At 39.4% G+C, this 19,695-nt stretch overlaps 1 non-coding gene across 1 annotated transcript; it reads left to right on the top strand.

Moving 5' to 3' along the window:
* The first annotated feature begins 2,608 nt into the window (after window positions 1–2,608).
* On the top strand, window positions 2,609–2,727 carry LOC141593185 (5S ribosomal RNA). The gene has a single exon (XR_012521289.1). It is a non-coding gene; the product is annotated as a 5S ribosomal RNA (ribosomal RNA).
* The last annotated feature ends 16,968 nt before the right edge of the window (window positions 2,728–19,695 follow it).

Here is a 19,695-nt window from a genome sequence, read left to right as displayed (position 1 = left end):
CGTTCAAAACCCCTTATTTCCCCCTTGATTTGTGCTAGTTTACACGGTTTTATAGCGGGTTTAGGGTTTGCGTTTTTTTCGAACAAAAATCGCCATTTTTGCTTGATTATTGAAGATTAATTGCACTTTGTAGGACTTTTCTCATCAAGTAAGTATTTAATCCATCCTCATTGCATTTTAATTTCGTTATTTCGAATTTATATGAGGTAATTTGATTAGGGTTTCGAAATTCTATGTTTAGTCGAATTTTTCAACTTTATTTGTCTTTGTTTGCCCTTTCTATGCCTTACTTGATGATCAATACCCATTCCTCATTGTTTGTTGCACGTTTTTTTCGAATTTTATACGATTTTTGCAATTAGGGGTTCTCACAGTCGAAATTTTCGACTGAAAGTTGGTTTTGCCGCTGTCAAATGCCTAGTTAACTTCTTTTGTTGCGTAATTGCTGCTGTTTTTGACTGCCATCACGCCCCTATCGTTGCTTTAACATGCTTAAATTCGCACTTTGCACAAAATTCGCGATTAGGGCTGATTTTCAGTCGAATTTTCCGACTGTCAAAAGGGTTTACATGCTTTCATGACTTAATCTACATCAGTCATTGTTTAATTGCTGCTGTGATCACTTGTTATCCCGCCCCTATCGCCATTTGCTTGTTATTATTCGAAAATTTCTGAGGAATGTTGGGAATTTTTGGGCTGAAGTCGAACTTTTCGACTGTTTGGGGGTTTTTCATGCTGTTTTCATGCTGGTTTACCTGCTGTTAGCCGCTATTTTTCTTATAAAATCCCCTGCCCTTGTTTACAGGATGGAGTCTAGCTCACTACCTTCCACCAGCTCGTCTTCTAGCCCATCCCTGTCTGAGACGGTGACCCCTGCTGTTGCCACCGTCTCCACTCTAGTTAGTACCGCAGCACCCGTGTTCTTGGTTTCAGCTGTCGGTACGGTTTTTACTCCAGTAGCTCTGCTGCTAGCTCTGTTTCGGCTGCCACTTCCGTTACGGCCACCACCACTGCTAGCCTTTCTTCGTCAGTGGTGGCCACAGCAGCCACTACTTCTACTCCAGCCGCTGTTTTCACACCTGTGGTGGACTCGCCTGCAGCTGCAGCTGCCTTTAGAGCAGCCCTGGTCCTCACACCGTCGCCGCACGGGCTTCTACTTTGAGTTCCAGAGGCCGGGGCCGAGGTCGTGGGCGTTACCGTTCTACGTCAGCTCCCGCTACTTCCACTTCTGCTGCTCCTTCTACTTCTGCTGCTGCTCCTTCTACTTCTGGCACGGTCACAGTCCGAGGGGACACCTCCCTCGACTCTCACCCAGACTATCCGCAGGTAATTTTTGTTAACGCTTTACATCGTAAGAAGTTTTATCACCTGATAGGCTGCGAATTTGTACCTTCCCGATTTTTAGAGAAATCAGCACTTGAGAGACTCGGTATCTACGAGTCGGTTTGTGATTTACTACGGGGCACGGGGATGGCCGGACTCATCACTATGAGCGGCCGTACCTTTCTGGAGCCTAGCCTTGAGTTTCTCAGCTCCTTCACCTTCTCCTCCGGGGCACACGATGCTGACCCCACTAGTTCTTCAGTGTCTTTCCGGTTGTTTAACCGGACTTTTCAGATGACTTTAGACAAGTTTGGTAGGAGACTTGGCCTCTCCTCTACGGGAGAGACTACACCCCCTAGGAGGGTCTTTCGTCAGCTTTGGCGGACCCTGGCCCATACCACTTTTACCGAGCGAAAGCTCCAACAGGTCCACCTTCCCCCTGTCCGTTGTTTTCTTAGATTGATGGGGAGCACCATTTTCGGCCGAAAGGAGCCGATCAACATCACAAACACCGAGCTCTCCATCCTGGGCGGTTACCTGAACGTTGACTGTGAGGGTCCTTTTACCCTCAACATAGCTTACTTGGCCGCCCAGTACTTTTAGGGCCAGGCGCTGAAGGAGCCGGGATCTATTGCTTGTGGTGGCATAGCCACCATTCTTGCCCGTTCCTTCTTCCCCGTTTGGCCTCGTGACTTGCAGTACCTCGAGGGAGAGAGGTATCTGAGTCTGGATGCCATGCTTTCTCAGCATTGGCTGACCCTAGACTACCAGACATGGAAGATAGACGGCTTCCTGTCTGTAGACTTACCTTGTGACACTCTCCCCCGTCTAGCCCCTTTGCCCTACGTCGCGGGGCGCTCGACTTCCACCACTACCTGACCTTCACCTTCCACTCCGACCACCTCCTACTGCACCCGCCGCCAAGAAGCGGCGTAGAGTTGAGACCGGAGAGGGGTCCACACCTTCAGGGAGTACCCAGCCTTCCACTGCTACTCCCATCCCGACCCCTACTCCCACTACTACTACTACTCCCACTCCCACCGACCAGACACAGGCTCAGCCGGTTTTTCCGGCTACTTTCGTACCACCTCCACCCTTTGTGGCGTCCGCGGTCATGGACCAAGGACGCCGTGACGGAAAAAAAAATCCGCCCCAATCGGACTCTCCGGGAGCAAGTTACGACCGTTCGGAGACACGGGGACGTGACGGGATATTGAAAACTTGTTTTATGTTGAAAAAAGGCTAGAGATGAGGTAATATAATGAAATTTGTGAGGAAAGTATATGGGTGCGATCATACCAGCACTAATGCACCGGATCCCATCAGAACTCCGCAGTTAAGCGTGCTTGGGCGAGAGTAGTACTAGGATGGGTGACCTCCTGGGAAGGCCTCGTGTTGCACCCCTTTTTTCTTTTTTTCGTTTTTTCACGGTACTTTGCCTCCAAATTGTCCTGGTTTAATGAGTTAAACGCGTAGATCTCGTCGAGCTAATAAATTTGAAAAAAAAATCCGCCCCAATCGGACTCTCCGGGAGCAAGTTACGACCGTAATCCGTCATAATTATGTCTGGGAACTTGAATGACTGGCTAGGAAGATGAGATTGTACGATTGTGTCCGTATATTTTGTTGCAAGTTTAATTATGTTAAATAATGTTTATTTTACGTGTTATATCTTTCTTATGTGTATGGTAATATTTAATATTCTGTATAATCACATATTCTTACAAAAAATTCGACAAAATCTACAATAAAATGCCTAAATATAATAAAGATATTTCTATCTTATTATATTCCTACACAAATCTCTATCCTTGCCATATTCTTATAACTACCTCTTCACAATCCTGCCTAAACACAAACTAGAGGATTCTTTTCTTATTCTTATCATATAAGAAAAAGGAGAAAATACCAAAAATAAAAAAATAGTGCCGAAAAAAAGGGGGGGGGGGGGGGGGAAAGTGCGAAAAAAAAAGGAAAAGCACAAAAAAAAAAGAAGGAAAGTAGCCGGAAAAAAAAGGGCACCGAAAAAAAAAATTATAGAAATTGGTATTATTTTCTTTCCTTAGAATTCTATGGTTACCAAAACACAAACTCCTTAATACTATTTAAACCCTCTTAACCCCTCCATAATTCTCATCAATTTAATCATCTTCTTCACCTAATACTTCTTCAAAACCTTCAAAATTAATAATGGCAAATCATCTTACAACCCGTTTTCAATCCAAGAAACCCGTTGTTGTTGGAAAGAAGGTAACCTGATCACCCCTGAGAACCACCCGCTCCGTCACGCCACCCGAGACCGGTTCACGGTCACCACGGTCCGCCGCCGACCGCAGCGACACCGCCAGTTTACCTATTGTTAGCAAGAAGAGAAGGTTGATTAAAGGTAAAGGAAAATTGGTTTCGAAAACTGAGGTAAGCTCGAAAACTGAGAGTTATATACTTCAAGATGGTTCTTCACGTGTTCTTTACGCACAGCATATGGATGATTACACTAACAATGGACTGAATAATCTTCGATTAACTCAAGTGGAACGAATGAATATCAATCAAGTTGCTCAATACCGCATTCACGCAGGACGAGTATATTCGGTTGATTGGTTAAAGCAATATAAAGCACTTGGGTTCTTTAGGAATTTTCTCAAAGATCAAGGTTGGGAGAATATTGTTGTTGTAAGTGGTCCAGTCTTTCCTATTGAGGTATATCAATTTTATGTTACTGTTCAATTTAAGGAAGGAAATTTACTTGCTGTGGTTAATGAGACGTCTATACGTGTCTCAATTGGTGATTTTTGCGACTTGGCTCGAGTTCCTAGAGAGGGAATCGAAATTAATCCAAGCGTAGAATGGGGAAGTATGTCGCATTGTCGCCTGATGAGAGATTAGTAGTGAAACGGTATTTCAAACAAGATGCGACTTGGTCTGAAACTATTTTAACAAATAAATTGTCGCCTTCTTTGAAATTCTTTTTGACCTTTATTTGGACTACTATTGTTCCACGAAAAGAAGGTCGAGATAAATTTGGGGTTCATGAGATGATTATTATGAAGGCTTGGCTTGAAGGAGGAAAGGTTAGTCTACCTATGCTTGTGTTTCATAAAATTATACAAGCTAGTGTAACGGCTAAGATGGACGATCTAGCTTCTAATTTGAGTTTGCCTTATGGAAATTAGATTTCTCGTATTTTAGAGAAGAAAGGAGTTATTGGGAAGAATAGTTATGGAGTTATTGCAAGTGATGAGATGAATGATCTTTATTTATCTTATATGAAGCTCGTTATTAATGGCCCGGAATTGTGTTTTGAAACAAAAGGAGAAAAAGGAGGAAAAAGCAATGTGAATTTAGAGATGTTGGATTCTAAGATGGAATCAAATTTTACTTCTATTCTTGGAAGGATTAATGAGCAAGATAATAAATTATGTGAGTTGTTTGATCTCATTGCAAAGGAGAGGAGAGTTGATACTAGTGGACCGAGTAGTGTTAGTTCAACACGTGTATACACCATGTTATCACGATTGGATAAGCAAGTTGAGCACGCCCAAAAGGCGGCCGTACGCACACACTCTGAGTCATCTCGTATGAGGGAAGGTATGGATAGTTTGGTTAAGTTTGGTGATGAGCTATTACAATCTGGAAAGGATATGAAGTCTGAGATGCATACGATATATGAAACAGTTAAAGCTATGACTTTGAGGATTGTTAATTTCGACGCTCGATTAGCTGCTCAAGCTGCGCTCCTAGACCATTGTCACGCACGACTCGAGGATTTGGAGTATCGGACCCGTCCGAGGTCACGTCCATCGAGCCCATACAACCCGTGACCGCCTCGCCCTACCCATCCAAATTTCCAACCTAGCCTTATCTTTTTAATTCCTTTGCTCACAATAAAAGTCCATTCTTATGGATATTAGCTTTTTCAATTCCGCATTTTATTCCTTGTGTGATTGCAGGTTTATAATATTATTATGCTAATTAAGAACTAGATTGCGTTTAATATAATATGTTTTTCATGATTAATTCTTGTCTCATAATATATTATTATAGTTGTTTTATGTTTGTTCTCATCTTTTCAATGATGCCAAGAGGGGGAATTGTTTTTATGATTTGCGGTCGTCTCAAGTTAACTCTCTGAAGGCGTTCTATAGTTATAACTTTGAAAAGATTATTAGTTTCTGCGCTCAACTATTCTATAATTTGGGAAGTATTATGTTGAGGGGGAAATAGACTTAGACACAAATCATAGGAGACTTGTCATCATCAAAAAGGGGGAATTTGTTGGACCTTTAGTCCTAGTTAATTGTTTTGATAATGACAGTAATGATTTGTATGTGGACTTAATATTATTAACATATGCGTGTAATTGTGTGTTCAAGTCTTAATATAGAAAGGAACAATTACAATGACGCAAGCTTGAAGTTTGGCCCGAGGAGGTATAACTTCAAAAAGATGCAAGCTTGAAGTTTGGACCAAGGAGGTACAACTTCAAAGACATTTGATCGTAATATTCAAGATCAAGATCAAATAACAACCACAAGATGAGAGATGAGAGACTTGTGAAGAGACGATTCGTTTACTGGAGATCTTCTGAAGATTAGATAGTATAGGTCGTCATCCGGTAATGGTTTTACTTTGTTTGGTTTAAAGATTAGTAAAGTTATGACCTCATAGCCATAACTTTACTGCTAGATAAAAATGATGCGTTAATTTTTGGAAAATATGTTTTTAATGTTTTATAAGAATAAGAGAGTATTTATATAATTGGAATTATTTAATTAGAATTTAAGTTGGATGTACTATCGGTTTGTTGCACGATATTTATGTCATCATGCAACCTAGGGTTTCAACTAAATTCTATCTCGATTTGTTGTGAACAAGTGGAGGCCAAATTGGACTCATGAGAGCCCAATGATGGGCCGGCCGAAACCCTAGAGGCCGAACCACCACAACCCTAGCCTCCTACTTGTTCGTCAAGTTATTTAGGGTTTCACACCTTCTAGAATATTATAAACCCTAATCTAAAAATTATAAATACCTCTCTTCATTCAACAGTTATTGGTGACACACATCTATAACTTTCAAGAGAAAAATATTTAAGCAAAAATTCTTTGAGCTTTAATTCTTATTTTACAAATTGCTTATACAAAAGTTGCGCATCATATTTGTCAATCACTCAAAGGAAATCGTTATAGGATACTAAGTACACAAAGATATTATACTCACTCGCATAACGTGAGATTAGTATTTATCGTTGTGCTTTTCTTATTAACGGAAGAGAAATCTAGAGTATTTAGCGATACTCAATCTGAGTTATAATCATAGTGTTGATTATACGAGTGGATTGATAATTTTTGTAATCCGTAGAAAGGTACTAAAAATTATTAATCGAGAATAATGGACGTAGGTTTCGACTTGTGAAACTGAACCACTTCAAAAATCATGTGTGTCTCTCTTTCTCTCTTTCTTTATTTTTGTTATTTCGATTTTGCCCTTATTATTATAAATTAATTAGTTTATTTTAATCAATAAAATCAAATAATTAATTTTACATCATATATTTCGAAACATTAGGCATCGTTTTTAATACTCAATTCACCCCCCCCCTCTTTCGTATTCGATCAATAGACTCCTCAACCATCATTTATTTTTCTCTAATTTCCATTTAATTATCCATTTCATGTCTTTTTCATCTAGCAATTGGAGAAGGAATGACCCAATTGAAGAGCTTGAATTTCGAAACCAAAGATTTCATTATGTAATGTCTTCTTTTCCTTTAACTATTCATCTTATGTCTTCTTCATCTAGCAATTGAAGAAGAAATGACCCAATTGAAGAGCTTGAATTTTGCAACCAAATAAAGGAGGATGAAAATATTGTAAGATTAATGAAATAAGATTGAAGAATGAGTGGATTGATTGTACAGGGGAAGTAATGGAGGTAAACATTGAAAATAAATGGGGAGAAAGTTTAGAGGGAAAAAAAACCATGTTGGCAATTCCATGCTACCATTATGGCACTTAACGTCAATAATTGACGGTTTAGGCTAGTTAAGTCACAGACAGGAATAACTAATTGAACTTAGGGGTATAAATAATATTATTTCATACGCAGGGATACAATTGGAAAAAGTGAAAATCCAAGGGACACGGATTGGAAAAACCCTAAAAAGTTTATCATTATCTTCAATGCAAGTTAAAATTAAAAAGATGAATTATTATTAGTAGTGTATCTCTTACTTGTATTAGACAATCATGGCTTACATCAAGCTAATTTTCACTGATATTTTGTGCAGCTAAAAAATACAAAGAAAGCAAAAGGCAAGAAAAGAAAGAAAGCGGGGGCATGAAAATTAAGGGCGTGTTTAGAGTTAAAAAACAGAAAAACCAAAAACAAGGAAGACAAAATATAAAAAAGGCAGTCAAAATAGCAGACAAACTAAGTCCCCTCCTTCATCATTCAAATATAAAACGGGGACAAAAAACTCATTTTCCGGCAGGTTATTATCAAGTGTCACCTCCGTACATAAAGAAGTGTCAAGTGTCAAGTTCTTCCAGTTCTTTAGGTGAATTTTGATTTTCCACTTTAGTAGGCTCAATATGAAGCGAGTAATATAGGCCAAATAACTCAAGAAACTCATTTTATGGCAGGTTATTATCAGGCTTGCTCAATCCCAACTGAAACTACAGTCTCATAACACCAACAAAGCAATACGTTGCCATTTGTGTATCCCCGACCACCCAAAACAATTAACGGAACATTATATGACCAAATAAATTGCAAACAATCATCATGGCCTTTAACAGACATGTTGAAATCACCAAGCTTATCACGAGAGAGTGAATCAGCCCCACATTGAAGAATAACTACATTTGACTGGTAAACTTCCCTTAACCCACACACAAACCAGTAAACTACAAACCTTCAATTACCTTCTTCTGTATTCATCAATTGCATCCCTACCATCCCCCTCTTGCCTGGATGCGGGAAACCGTTGGGTGACGTATTTTTACAAGCCCGACATTGGCAATTATGATTACGGGCTTAATCACGTAATGAAGCCAAAGCTTATACACATGACACATGAATTGGTGTTGGGATATGGATTGTTAGATTCAGTAGACGTGAGGAAACCTGTCAAGCTAGACGAGACTTTGATGAGGACCTTCTACACAGACGAATACGTGATCACTTTGGGGGGAAAATACCTTTATTTAAAGAAAGTAGTCATTATTTTACCAAACAATGGTCAAATTTTTCATATCGCAAGTACGACAGTCATACAATAGAATTTGCATAAAAAATATACGAAAAATGAATACAAGAGAAATGAAAATAAGAATGTCGATAAATTAGAAATAAAAAAATGTTAGGAAGACAAAATTAAGCTTACTTTTTGGAGAAAATAGTTTTGTTGGCTTCGGTAGAAGAATGACGTCAAAATCATTAGTCGGGAAGTTAACAATGAAAATTTGATTGTTTTGGCCAAAATAATATTTTTCCCGCAAAACTTAGTAAATCATGTAACATTTTTGTAATTACATAGTATTAAAGGTAAATTTTGAAAGAAAAAAATAAACTTAAAAAAATTCAAAATGTTAATTATATCAACAAAGTTAACTTTCAGTTTCAGCAGCACGTCAAAAGAACTCTAAAGTTAAGCGTGCTCATGTGAGAGTAATGTTGGGATGAATGGCCTCCTGGGAAGTCTCTCCGATGCGCATGAATGCACGACTGGTGAAATCAAATCACGTTTAAATGAATCGAGTTAACTAGTGAAACAAGTACCTAGATTGTCACGGTTCCATATATGATAAAATATCCATGGTGAAAAAAAAAATATTTTACGTTTTATTTATTTAATTTTCATATATATTGTTTGCTACGAGAATTAATTTTTCGCAACGGGAAATTTTTTTTGGCCACAGAAGTTATTAGCTACGAGAGAATCCGTGACCAAAAATTAAATAATAGCCACATTCTTGTTTTTCCCGTGGCTATCTCTTTGCCACGGCCACTTGCGCCACAGAAGGTAGGGGTGAGCAAAACCGGATATCCAATACGGTTTTGGAAATCGTATCCGATATCCGATTTTTTAAATCTCCTTTTTTAGTATCATTATCCGATACGGTTTTTATCTATAAACGGAAACCGTGTATCCGGTTTTTCCGTCTATATATCCGAAAACCGTATATCCGGTATCCGGTTTTCAGACTCACTTATACTCCCTCCGTTTCGGTGGAATGTTTATACTTGCTTTTTACACTAATATCAAGGCAAGGGGTAAAAGTACACAACTACCCTTACTTTTTGCACTCTTACTTTTCTACTCCACCCTTTTTCCGTGAAATTTAGAGACCATTGCTTGAGTGCTTGGTCTTCCTCATCTCTCTATCTCTGCTCTATGCTCTTTCTAACAAAATCACCTCTATGCCTATGCACTTTCTCATCAAATCATTCAATCAATTAACCCACATAATCAAACAATTGACTCCTTAATTTACACAAGTACTCCTCTTCATTTTTCAAGTCTTTCATCTACCTCAACACACCTACACACCGAGTCAATGACTCGCGTGAGTAGCTTCGACTTGTGACTCAACCCGGCTGAGTCAGCCTCGCCGTGTAGGTAGCCCAGCGCGATGAGCTTCTGAAGACACGTGACACCTGCGTCGGCGATCTTAGTATTAGCTGGCGCCGCCGTCGTTGAGCAGTCCGACAAAGGTTGTTGAGGCGGCGGAAGGAAAATCAGGCGAGCTTAGGGTACGATATATTGCAAGGAAGGTACGAGGACTGCTTTGAGGCGGGAATCGGATTCAAGCGAAGCCATTTTTGCTGGCGATAAGCTCGCCGGAGATGTGATATGGTTGATTGTTGTAGATGGTGTGGGCTTGGTGGTGTGTCGGCTGTTTGGATAAAGTGAACAGGTGATTGGTTTGGGTCTTTTGAGAGGAAGGATGAGGGAGGGTAAATTTGACATTTCGCACAACCAACTTTCCTAAAATAGAAAGTGTAAACATCTCACTTGTACCCCCTAATTAGGAAACTCTAAACATATCACCGGAACGGAGGGAGTATAATTTAATATATATATTTTCTTTTCTACGTGTGATTAACTTAAAAGTGTGTTAAAAAATTATAAGAGAAAATAACTTATAAAGTTTAATACTAATAAGTTTAATCACCTACATATTGGACATTTTGTGATTTATGTATATATTTTAATATTTTATTCTAAAAAAATAGTATTATGTCATACGCAGTATTATGTCACAGATGGGAATAACTAATTGAACTTAGGGATACAAATAGTATTATGTCATACGCAGTGGTACAGTTGGGAAAAATGAAAATCCAAGGGGTACAAATGGGAAAACCCCTAAATTTAAACATGACTTGATCCGTAATTATCCCGATACAAAATTACAAATATCCAATACCAACACAAATAAATCTTGTGAAATCTAAACAAACGGAGGATTGTTATCCCACCTTCTCCCTCCCACTTTATCTTCCACCTTCTCCCTGTAAGGTTCTGTTAGGTAAAACTAACTGAAAATGTAGCTGAAACCTGAAAAGGTAGCTAAAAACAGAAAAGCTAATTGAAACCTGAAAAAGTTACTGATAAGGTAGCTGAAAATTAAGACCGGATAAGGTAGCTGATTAAATAAAAAAATATTTGGCAAACTAACCGAAAAGCTAACTAATTTTGCTGAAATGACATAAAAGAATATGATAATTATTTAAGAATTGTATAAATTTAAGGGGTAAAAAGGAAAAATCAAATCAAATCATGTACCTGAAATCTCAAATGCTATTCTAGGTAGCATTTCATTTCAGGTAGCTTATTTGGTTCAATAAACTACTTGCCATACGTTTAAAAAAAAATGAGGTACCTGAAATTTTGGTCAAATAAGCTACTCTGACCAAATCAGATACCTAAAATGTGTTACCAAACAGAGCCTAACTCTCACAATTGATTAATCTAATATTACTATATATATTGGGTGGGGTCGAAAGTCAAGTGAAAGAGACAAAATATATAATAGTGAAAATTGTTAATTACCACCTACTATTTAGAGTAAATTATCAATTACAGCCACGCTTAATCCGCTTTTTTACATTTACTCCCACGTCAATTTTTTTTTTTAAAATTACACCCAAATTAATACCTCCGTTTATAAATTGCACCCAATGCCATTTTCAGGTAGAAAAATTTATAAAATGACGAATTTGCCCCCACATCTATTCTTCCTCAATCCTCCTCCATTTACCAGAACTTCCCCTCTCTCCCTCTACTTCCTTCAATTCATCTCCATCAACATTAAGCTTCACCTAATTTCCTCCATTTTCCCCCTTTAAACCTTCAATCATTATTCTAATTATTCATTTACCTTATGAATTTTGTAGTTTTTTTTTTCTCCATTGTAAATTGGGGCTTTCGTAATTCCTGGGCAAACATTGGTGTTTATAGCATCTTCTTCATTATTAATTGGAGAAAAAAAGGTGACAACTTTTTACTTATGAATTAACACAATTTCACAAGTTTGGTCTAATTGTTAAACCAATGTTATTTTTGAGATGCCCAGATAGTTTAGTTCGATCTCGGTTTGGTGTTTTGGTGAGAAAAGGGAAGATTAATAGTGTTAACCAAGATTTGTAATGTTTATGATTTGTAGCTTCTGAATTTTCGTCAACAAATCGCCGAAACTGCTCTCAAACAACATAACATCAACAACACTATGCTTGGGAAGAACCGAATTAAAAATTATAATTGCTTGGCGTTAATCGAATGAGAATGAGTGAGAATGAAGAGAATGAGAAAGATATAGAAGAATGAAGAGAATGAATGAGGAGAAAAAAAAACAAGCTGATGATAAATATGCTTCATAAAAGAAGAAGAAAGGAAGGGCAAAATCGTCCTAAAATCAATGTATTAACTCAAAAAATTTCAAAATTGACGGAAAAGTGGCCTGAATCCGATATTGGGTGCAACTTATAAACGGAGTTATTAATTTGGGTGTAATTTATTAAAAAAATTTGACGTGGAGTAAATGTAAAAAGGCGGATTAAGCGTGGGTGTAATTGATAATTTACTCTACTATTTATCATAGTTTACAAATTACCACCATATATTTCATTTATTACAAAATACCACCTACATTAGAGTGTATATATCCCAACTCACACCGTATTTCACTCTCGATCATGTTTTACTTATTTCCCCGACTCGGTTACTAACTAAACTAACAAATTACCTTAATTAACCCTCCAAATCACCCTTAAACCTCATTCACACGTTCAACTCTTTCAATCCCCAACATAAATCGTTGTCTCCCTCCCTCCCTCCCTCGTATCTTCATTTCCTCCCTCTCATCTTCATCTTCTTCCTACGATAGCTGGTTTTTCAGTCATCCCTCATTCTCACATAAAGAAGTTATTCGATTTCATTTGTTTTAATTTTTTTTGATAAGATGGTCGAAATTAGGTTTCATTTTCTGGGTTAATTTGGGGCTTATTATCAAAAACTTATTTGTTTGTAAAGCTACTGGATTATTAGGATTTTTTGTTGTTCAAATTAGGTCCAAACTAGCTATTTCAAGATTCCTGTAGTCTGTTTGCATATCATATTACATTGTCAATTTAATGTCATCCATTAGTATGCATCACTTGTCTGATCCTATCTAAAACTTAGCAAGTCGTTCCATGGTGAACTACTCTTGCCCCAGTAGGCCCATTAATTCCCGATCCCGCCACCAAAACTGCACGGCCCCACCACCTCTTCAGCTTAATTCACCCCAACCCTGTTACTTCAAACCTTAAAACAAATGAAGCATTAAGGATGAAGACAATGCATCTGAGATTGCTTAGCTTGCTGATGCTCAATTTAAGGTTGATTAGTTATGGTGTAGCAGCAGATAAGGCTAACGATGGAGGGTAGTAAACTAGTAATGGAGGATGTTCCTAATCTGGTGTTTTGATTTTTAATCAGGAAAGTTGGCATAAGCTATAAGGTATACTAATTGTTTTGGGGGCGTGATTTGGAGGGTTAATGATAGTAACGTTTTGTGTCGGTCTAAGAGGGTGATTTTATCACCCTCGTGTCTTTTAATATGGGTCTTTTAGTATGATTTTCCCTAACACTTGACATAGGGGTTGATGTGGTTGAACTTGTGTAATTCACCTCGGTTGAACGATTGATCCTCATGAACGGAACCCGAGAGGCATAGAGCACCCTTCAAAGGTTAAGGCAAGCACAAGAAACTCCCATGTAGCTTAGAAGCCAGCTTGAAGAAGTAAGGGTGAAACTTGGAAGAAAAGAAGGAAGTAAGTTGAAGAATTTGAAGCAAGAATTCCCGAGATGGTGCGCACTGCTTGATGAAAGTGCGCGACTGCGCAGTTGCGCGACTGCGCCTACGTCAGAGGTGCCTGCGCATTTTGGTTTTAAACACGGGCTTAAGGAAATATTCCGTGTTTTTGGGCTTGCTTTGAGGCTTTTAACCTAGGAAGGAGTGCACCCATATATATACCCCTCATGTTTGAAGACCTAATTATCATCTAAGTATTGAATAATCACAAAAGACTTGTATGAGAAGAATATTTAGTATTTGGGAAAAAGTTGTAAGCTTTTGTTGGATTTTTATGTCAATCTTTCCACAACTCTTGGATTCATCCATAGTTATGGAAGGCTAGACCTTTTCTTGGTGTAATTTGGTGAGACACTACTCTCCTTAAGTTTGTAAGAACCTCTTAATCTTTCCTCAATAATTATTACATGTTTCCTTGATTTCATTGTTTATGTTGGATGTTATTATGTTAGGATTCATGAACCTTGCATGTTAATCATCTTACTATTGCAATCCTTGTAGCAAGCTTGCATCTTTATGAAGTTGGGTTAAAGTTTGTATCTTTGTGAGTGGAACTTGTATGTTGCTCCTTGGGATAGTTGGATTAAACCTCCTAAAGGATTAATCTTGGTGCTTTTGTTTGGCTTTTGTTCTTAATGCTCTTTTATGCAAACCTTGTTGTGGTTTTCAATTGGGTGACCATATTAGTAGGACCAACTACTCTAGCTTAGGAGTAAGTAGTCATTATCTTACATTAGTAGTTGAGTAATTGTTGAGGGAAGGAAAAGAGAGGATCTTTATGCTTAGGAAGTAGTTGTTGAGCCTTGTTACACCAAGTCCTCTTTAATATTGAATTCTATTACTCACCAAGTCTTTCCCATATTTGATTTTTGCATATCTAGTGTTTGTTGTTTTGCTTCTATGATAAAAGTTGCATCTTTACTTTTCCTTATGTTACTTCAAAACCAAACTTTCTCCATTTATGTCATCACTTGTTTACCATTGTCCATAACCATTGTTTGTTGATAAACTTAGTTAGTAAGTCTTAATTGTGATTAGAGTCTTAATTAGTTAATAGAATCCTACTTAATTGTCAATAGTTTACATTTCAAGTTTTTAGTCTTAACCCTTCTCTTGGGTTCGACCCTTTACTTCCGCTTTACTATTGTTTTTATTATAAGTTAGTAGAGTCAAAGTTTAGGCTATAAATTGTTAATTTGGTAGTTAATTCTAGTATTACGACACCTAGTATTTGTCTTATCAAATTTTGGCGCCGTTGCCGGGGAAGGGCAACATAGCTAGAACTTGAGTTTGTGAATTTATGTGTAGTTGTTTTATTACTCCTCTTGTTGTTAGTAGTAATAGGAAGTTCTAATTTGTTTGCTTAGTGCGAAGGTATATGTTTGGTTCCCCACAACACGGTGAATCAACTCCCGTGGAAGAAGACGCTTTTGGGGCCTATTCTTGGCTATTCACTAACCCTTGGTACCGAAGACCCCAAAGAGACCATATAGTGGAAGAAACACCCTTAGAAGCCCCTATTGAAGAAGACCCTATTGACGTGGAGCCAATTGAAGTGGAATATCCTTCAATGGCGAATGATACTAGAACTATTAGGGAGCTCCGGGCAAGAAATTATGACACTCAACCTCTTTGCATTGCCTACCCACCCATGGGGGCTAATGCTAACTTTGAATTGAAGGGCTATTTCATTCACAACCTCCCAAAGTTTCATGGACATGCGGGGGATGACCCAAATCGCCATCTTTCCGAATTCCATATGATGTGTGAGGGTGCTATTCCAAATGGTGTCACGGAAGATCAATTTAAGTTGAGAGCTTTCCCATTTTCACTTCAAGATGCGGCAAAAGATTGGTTGTTCTACCTTCAACCGGGTACAATCCGTACTTGGAAGGACATGAAGGCGGCTTTTCTTGAGAAATACTACCCCGACTCAAGACATAACCATGCAAAGAAAGCCATCACTTCTCCGGAGCAAGATGCAAGTGAGAGCTTATATGAGTATTGGGAGAGGTTCAAGAAGCTAGTTGCTCAATGTCCTTACCATGGCCTTAGTGGTGATGACCTTTTGGTCAACTTTTGTGATGGCCTTACCGTGCAATACCAAATCATGGTTAATTCCGCTACGGGTGGTGGAGTTGACAACTATTCCGTGGCGGAGGCAAATGAGATCATAGAAAAGTTGGCCGCTAGCACAAGGAACTATGGAAGAAGCCGAGTGTCAAAGAATATTAACTCCATTGAGACACCTTCTCCTTCCTCCCACAAGCTTGAGAAAACCGTGGATGATCTCACAAGAATGGTTGCTCAACTAGTGGGGAACAATCAAGGAGGAGCACAAGGATCTAATGTGGAGTGTAATTTTTGTCAAGGGCCACACCCAATGGAAACTTGTCCCATCATGGAAGAGCAAGGAATAAGCAAGGAGAATGTGAGTGCCATGATGCACGGTCAATACAACTCTAGGAACCCCAATGGGGGAGGGTATTATAAGTATGATCCGAGTGGCAATACTTACAACATTGGGACAAAGGACCATCCAAACTTTAGTTGGGGAGGAGATACCTCCAAGAGCTTCCAAAATGGTCAATTTAACCACTTGAAGAACTCCAACTCTCAAGGACAAAACTCCAATTACCAAAGAAACAACAATCATCAACAATCCAAGGGAGGATCCTTCCAATTTGGAAACCAAGGAAACCAAGGGAATTTCCAAGGTAACCACAAGAACTTCCAACAAGGAGGGGGCTCTTCCTCCCAAGGAAATGAAGATATGTCCACAAATGAGATGTTTAAGATGATCATGAAAGGGCAAGCCGAAAATACCAAGAGGTTTGACAAAATGGATGCGGACAAAATTTCAAGTGATGCTAGGGTGAAGAACCTTGAAATCCAACTTGGCCAACTTGCACAAGAAATGGCCAAGAACAATCAAAGGAACTCTAACTCAATTCCATCTACAACATTTCCACCAAAGGAAAATGCAAGCTCCATGACTTTGAGAAAGGGGAGAACCCTAGAATCTCCCCCGAAGAAGAAGAGGAAGGCCAAGTCACATGAGAGGGTCATTGACATTGAAGAACAAATTGAAGAAGAGCTAGTGGTTGAGAAAGAGAAAGAGACACCCTCTAAACCTAATGGAGAAGAGGAGAAGAGTCCCTTGAGGAATGACAAAGAAAAGAGTGAAAGTAACAAAACCAAGGATCATGTTGAGGAGATCGAGAAAGAATATGTTGTGGAGGTACCTTTTAATTTCCTAGTGCTCTCACACATTCTAAAAGAGTCGCAAGAGATGAGGATCTCTATGAAACTTTTAGGAAGTGTGAAGTAAATATCCCTTTGCTAAATCTTTTGAAAGGTGTGCCTAGGTATGCAAAGTTTCTCAAAGAACTTTGCACACCTAGGAGAAGCCCAAGGAAGGGCACCCAAAGAGTAAGGGTAAGTGAACATGTTTCCGCAATTTTCAAAAAATCACTTCCCAAAAAGTGTGGAGACCCGGGAATGTTCACCATACCATGCTCTATTGGGGACAAAAGTTTCACTCATGCTATGTTAGACCTTGGTGCATCAATCAATGTTATGCCATATGCCCTCTATGAGACTTTGGGACTTCCACCATTGAACAAAACCGATGTAGTGATCCAACTTGCGGATCGCTCAAACATATACCCAAAGGGGATGGTGGAGGATGTGTTGGTAGAGGTAGATCACTTAACCTTCCCGGCCGACTTCTATGTTCTTGACATGGAAGCCGACTCGAGGGCCACTCCAATCCTTTTGGGGAGGCCTTTTATGAAGACCTCTAAAACCAAGATTGATGTGTCTAATGGGAACCTCACTATGGAATTTGATGGAAGGAAACTCACATACAACATCTATGATGCTATGAAACAACCTAGCGATTCACATTCATGTTATTTCTTAGACATCATTGAACCAATTACTTCTCAAGTTTATATGTTGTGTCATAGGGATCCACTTGAGGTGGCCCTCACTAACAATGTCGAGAAGGAAGGGTTGCGGTTTTTGTTGTCTCATGATGTGCAGGAAAGTGTTGAAGCATTGGAAAAGGAAGAACCCTTAGAAGAATCTAGGATGGAGGAAGAAATGAGAGAAATTGAGGAGGACATCCCGAAACAGGGCGCAGCCTGCGCATATCAGCGCAGCCTGCGCATAATGGCAAACTGCGCAAAGACACAAGCGCACTGCTGCATTCTCACCCCACCCAACATTGTTTTTCCTCCTCCTCTTATGATTATCAAGCTAAATTTCTTCCTCTAGAGGCTTCCCTTGAAAGACCACTTCCATCCATCATCAAGCCACCCACCCCCGATCTAAAACCACTCCCCGACCACTTGAAGTACGTGTTTCTTGGGGAAAACAACACTCTACCTCTCATCATTTCAAACCAACTTGAGAGTGATCAAGAGAGAAGATTGGTGGATGTTTTGCATAAATACAAAGGAGCATTTGGATGGAGCATCGCGGATATCAAGGGAATAAGTCCAAGCACTTGCATGCACAAAATTCGATTGGAAAAGGATGCAAAACCCGTCCGGCAACCACAACGGCGGCTCAATCCACCCATGATGGAAGTTGTCAAGGAAGAAATCATCAAACTTCTCCAAATGGGTATTATCTTTCCAATTAGTGACTCCCAATGGGTAAGTCCTACTCAAGTTGTGCCAAAGAAGGGAGGGGTGACGGTAATCGAAAACCCTCAAGGGGCATTGATCCCCACCCGTTTACAAACGGGATGGAGGGTGTGTATTGATTATCGCCGCCTCAACCAAGTCACTTGGAAGGACCATTTCCCCCTACCCTTTATAGATCAAATGCTAGAGAGGTTAGGTGGGAAAGAGTACTATTGCTTTTTGGATGGATATTCCGGGTATTTTCAAATCCCCATTCACCCGGAGGATCAATCCAAAACAACCTTTACTTGCCCATTCGGTACTTATGCTTACCGCCGCATGCCTTTTGGATTGTGCAATGCCCCCGGCACTTTCCAACGATGCATGATGAGCATTTTCTCGGACTATGTGGAGCGCATTTTGGAAGTCTTCATGGATGACTTCACCGTCCATGGGGACTCATTTGACTCGTGTCTAGACCACCTCGCTATGGTCCTATCACGGTGCATAGACTCTCACCTTGTTTTAAATTCTGAAAAGTGTCACTTATTGGTGAGTAGCGGAATCGTGTTAGGACACATAGTGTCGAAAAGAGGGATTGAGGTGGATACGGCAAAGGTGGATGTGATTAAAACCTTACCGTATCCATCTAATACTCGAGACGTGAGGTCGTTCTTGGGACACGCGGGTTTTTATCGAAGATTTATTAAGGATTTCTCCAAAATCGCTAACCCCTTGTGCAAACTTTTGCACAAGGATGTGGAGTTCGTGTTTGATGATCATTGTAGGGAAGCATTTGACTTGTTGAAGGAGAGACTTATATCGGCCCCAATCATTCAAGCACCCAAGTGGGATCGGCCTTTTGAGATCATGACCGATGCAAGCGATTTTGCCATTGGAGCCGTATTGGGACAAAAGGATGACAAGGCTTCATATGTGATTCAATATGCTTCATCTCTCTTGAGTGATGCTCAACGAAACTACACCGTCACCGAGAAGGAATTATTGGCGGTGGTATATGCTCTAGAGAAGTTCCGCTCATACTTACTAGGAGTCAAGGTGATTGTCTATACCGATCACAAATCCATCACTCAACTTGTGAGCAAGAAGGACTCCAAACCAAGATTAATGAGGTGGGTTCTCCTACTTAGTGAGTTTGACATAGAGATAAGAGAGAAAAAGGGATTGGCAAATGTGGTGGCCGACCACCTAAGTCGACTACAACTTAATGATCAACAAATGCAACGAATGGGGGTAGTTGATGGGAGTTTGCCTCATGAATCTCTTTATAGCTTAAGGATGACGGAGCCATGGTATGCCAACTTGGTAAACTACATGGTGACTAAGAAGTTTCCAACTTCTTTATCATCAAGTCA

This window comes from Silene latifolia, chromosome 7, assembly GCF_048544455.1.
Source record: "Silene latifolia isolate original U9 population chromosome 7, ASM4854445v1, whole genome shotgun sequence".
Taxonomy (NCBI): Eukaryota; Viridiplantae; Streptophyta; class Magnoliopsida; order Caryophyllales; family Caryophyllaceae; genus Silene; species Silene latifolia.
Note: the sequence above shows the minus strand (reverse complement) of the source record. Positions and strands in the feature narration are given on the sequence as shown.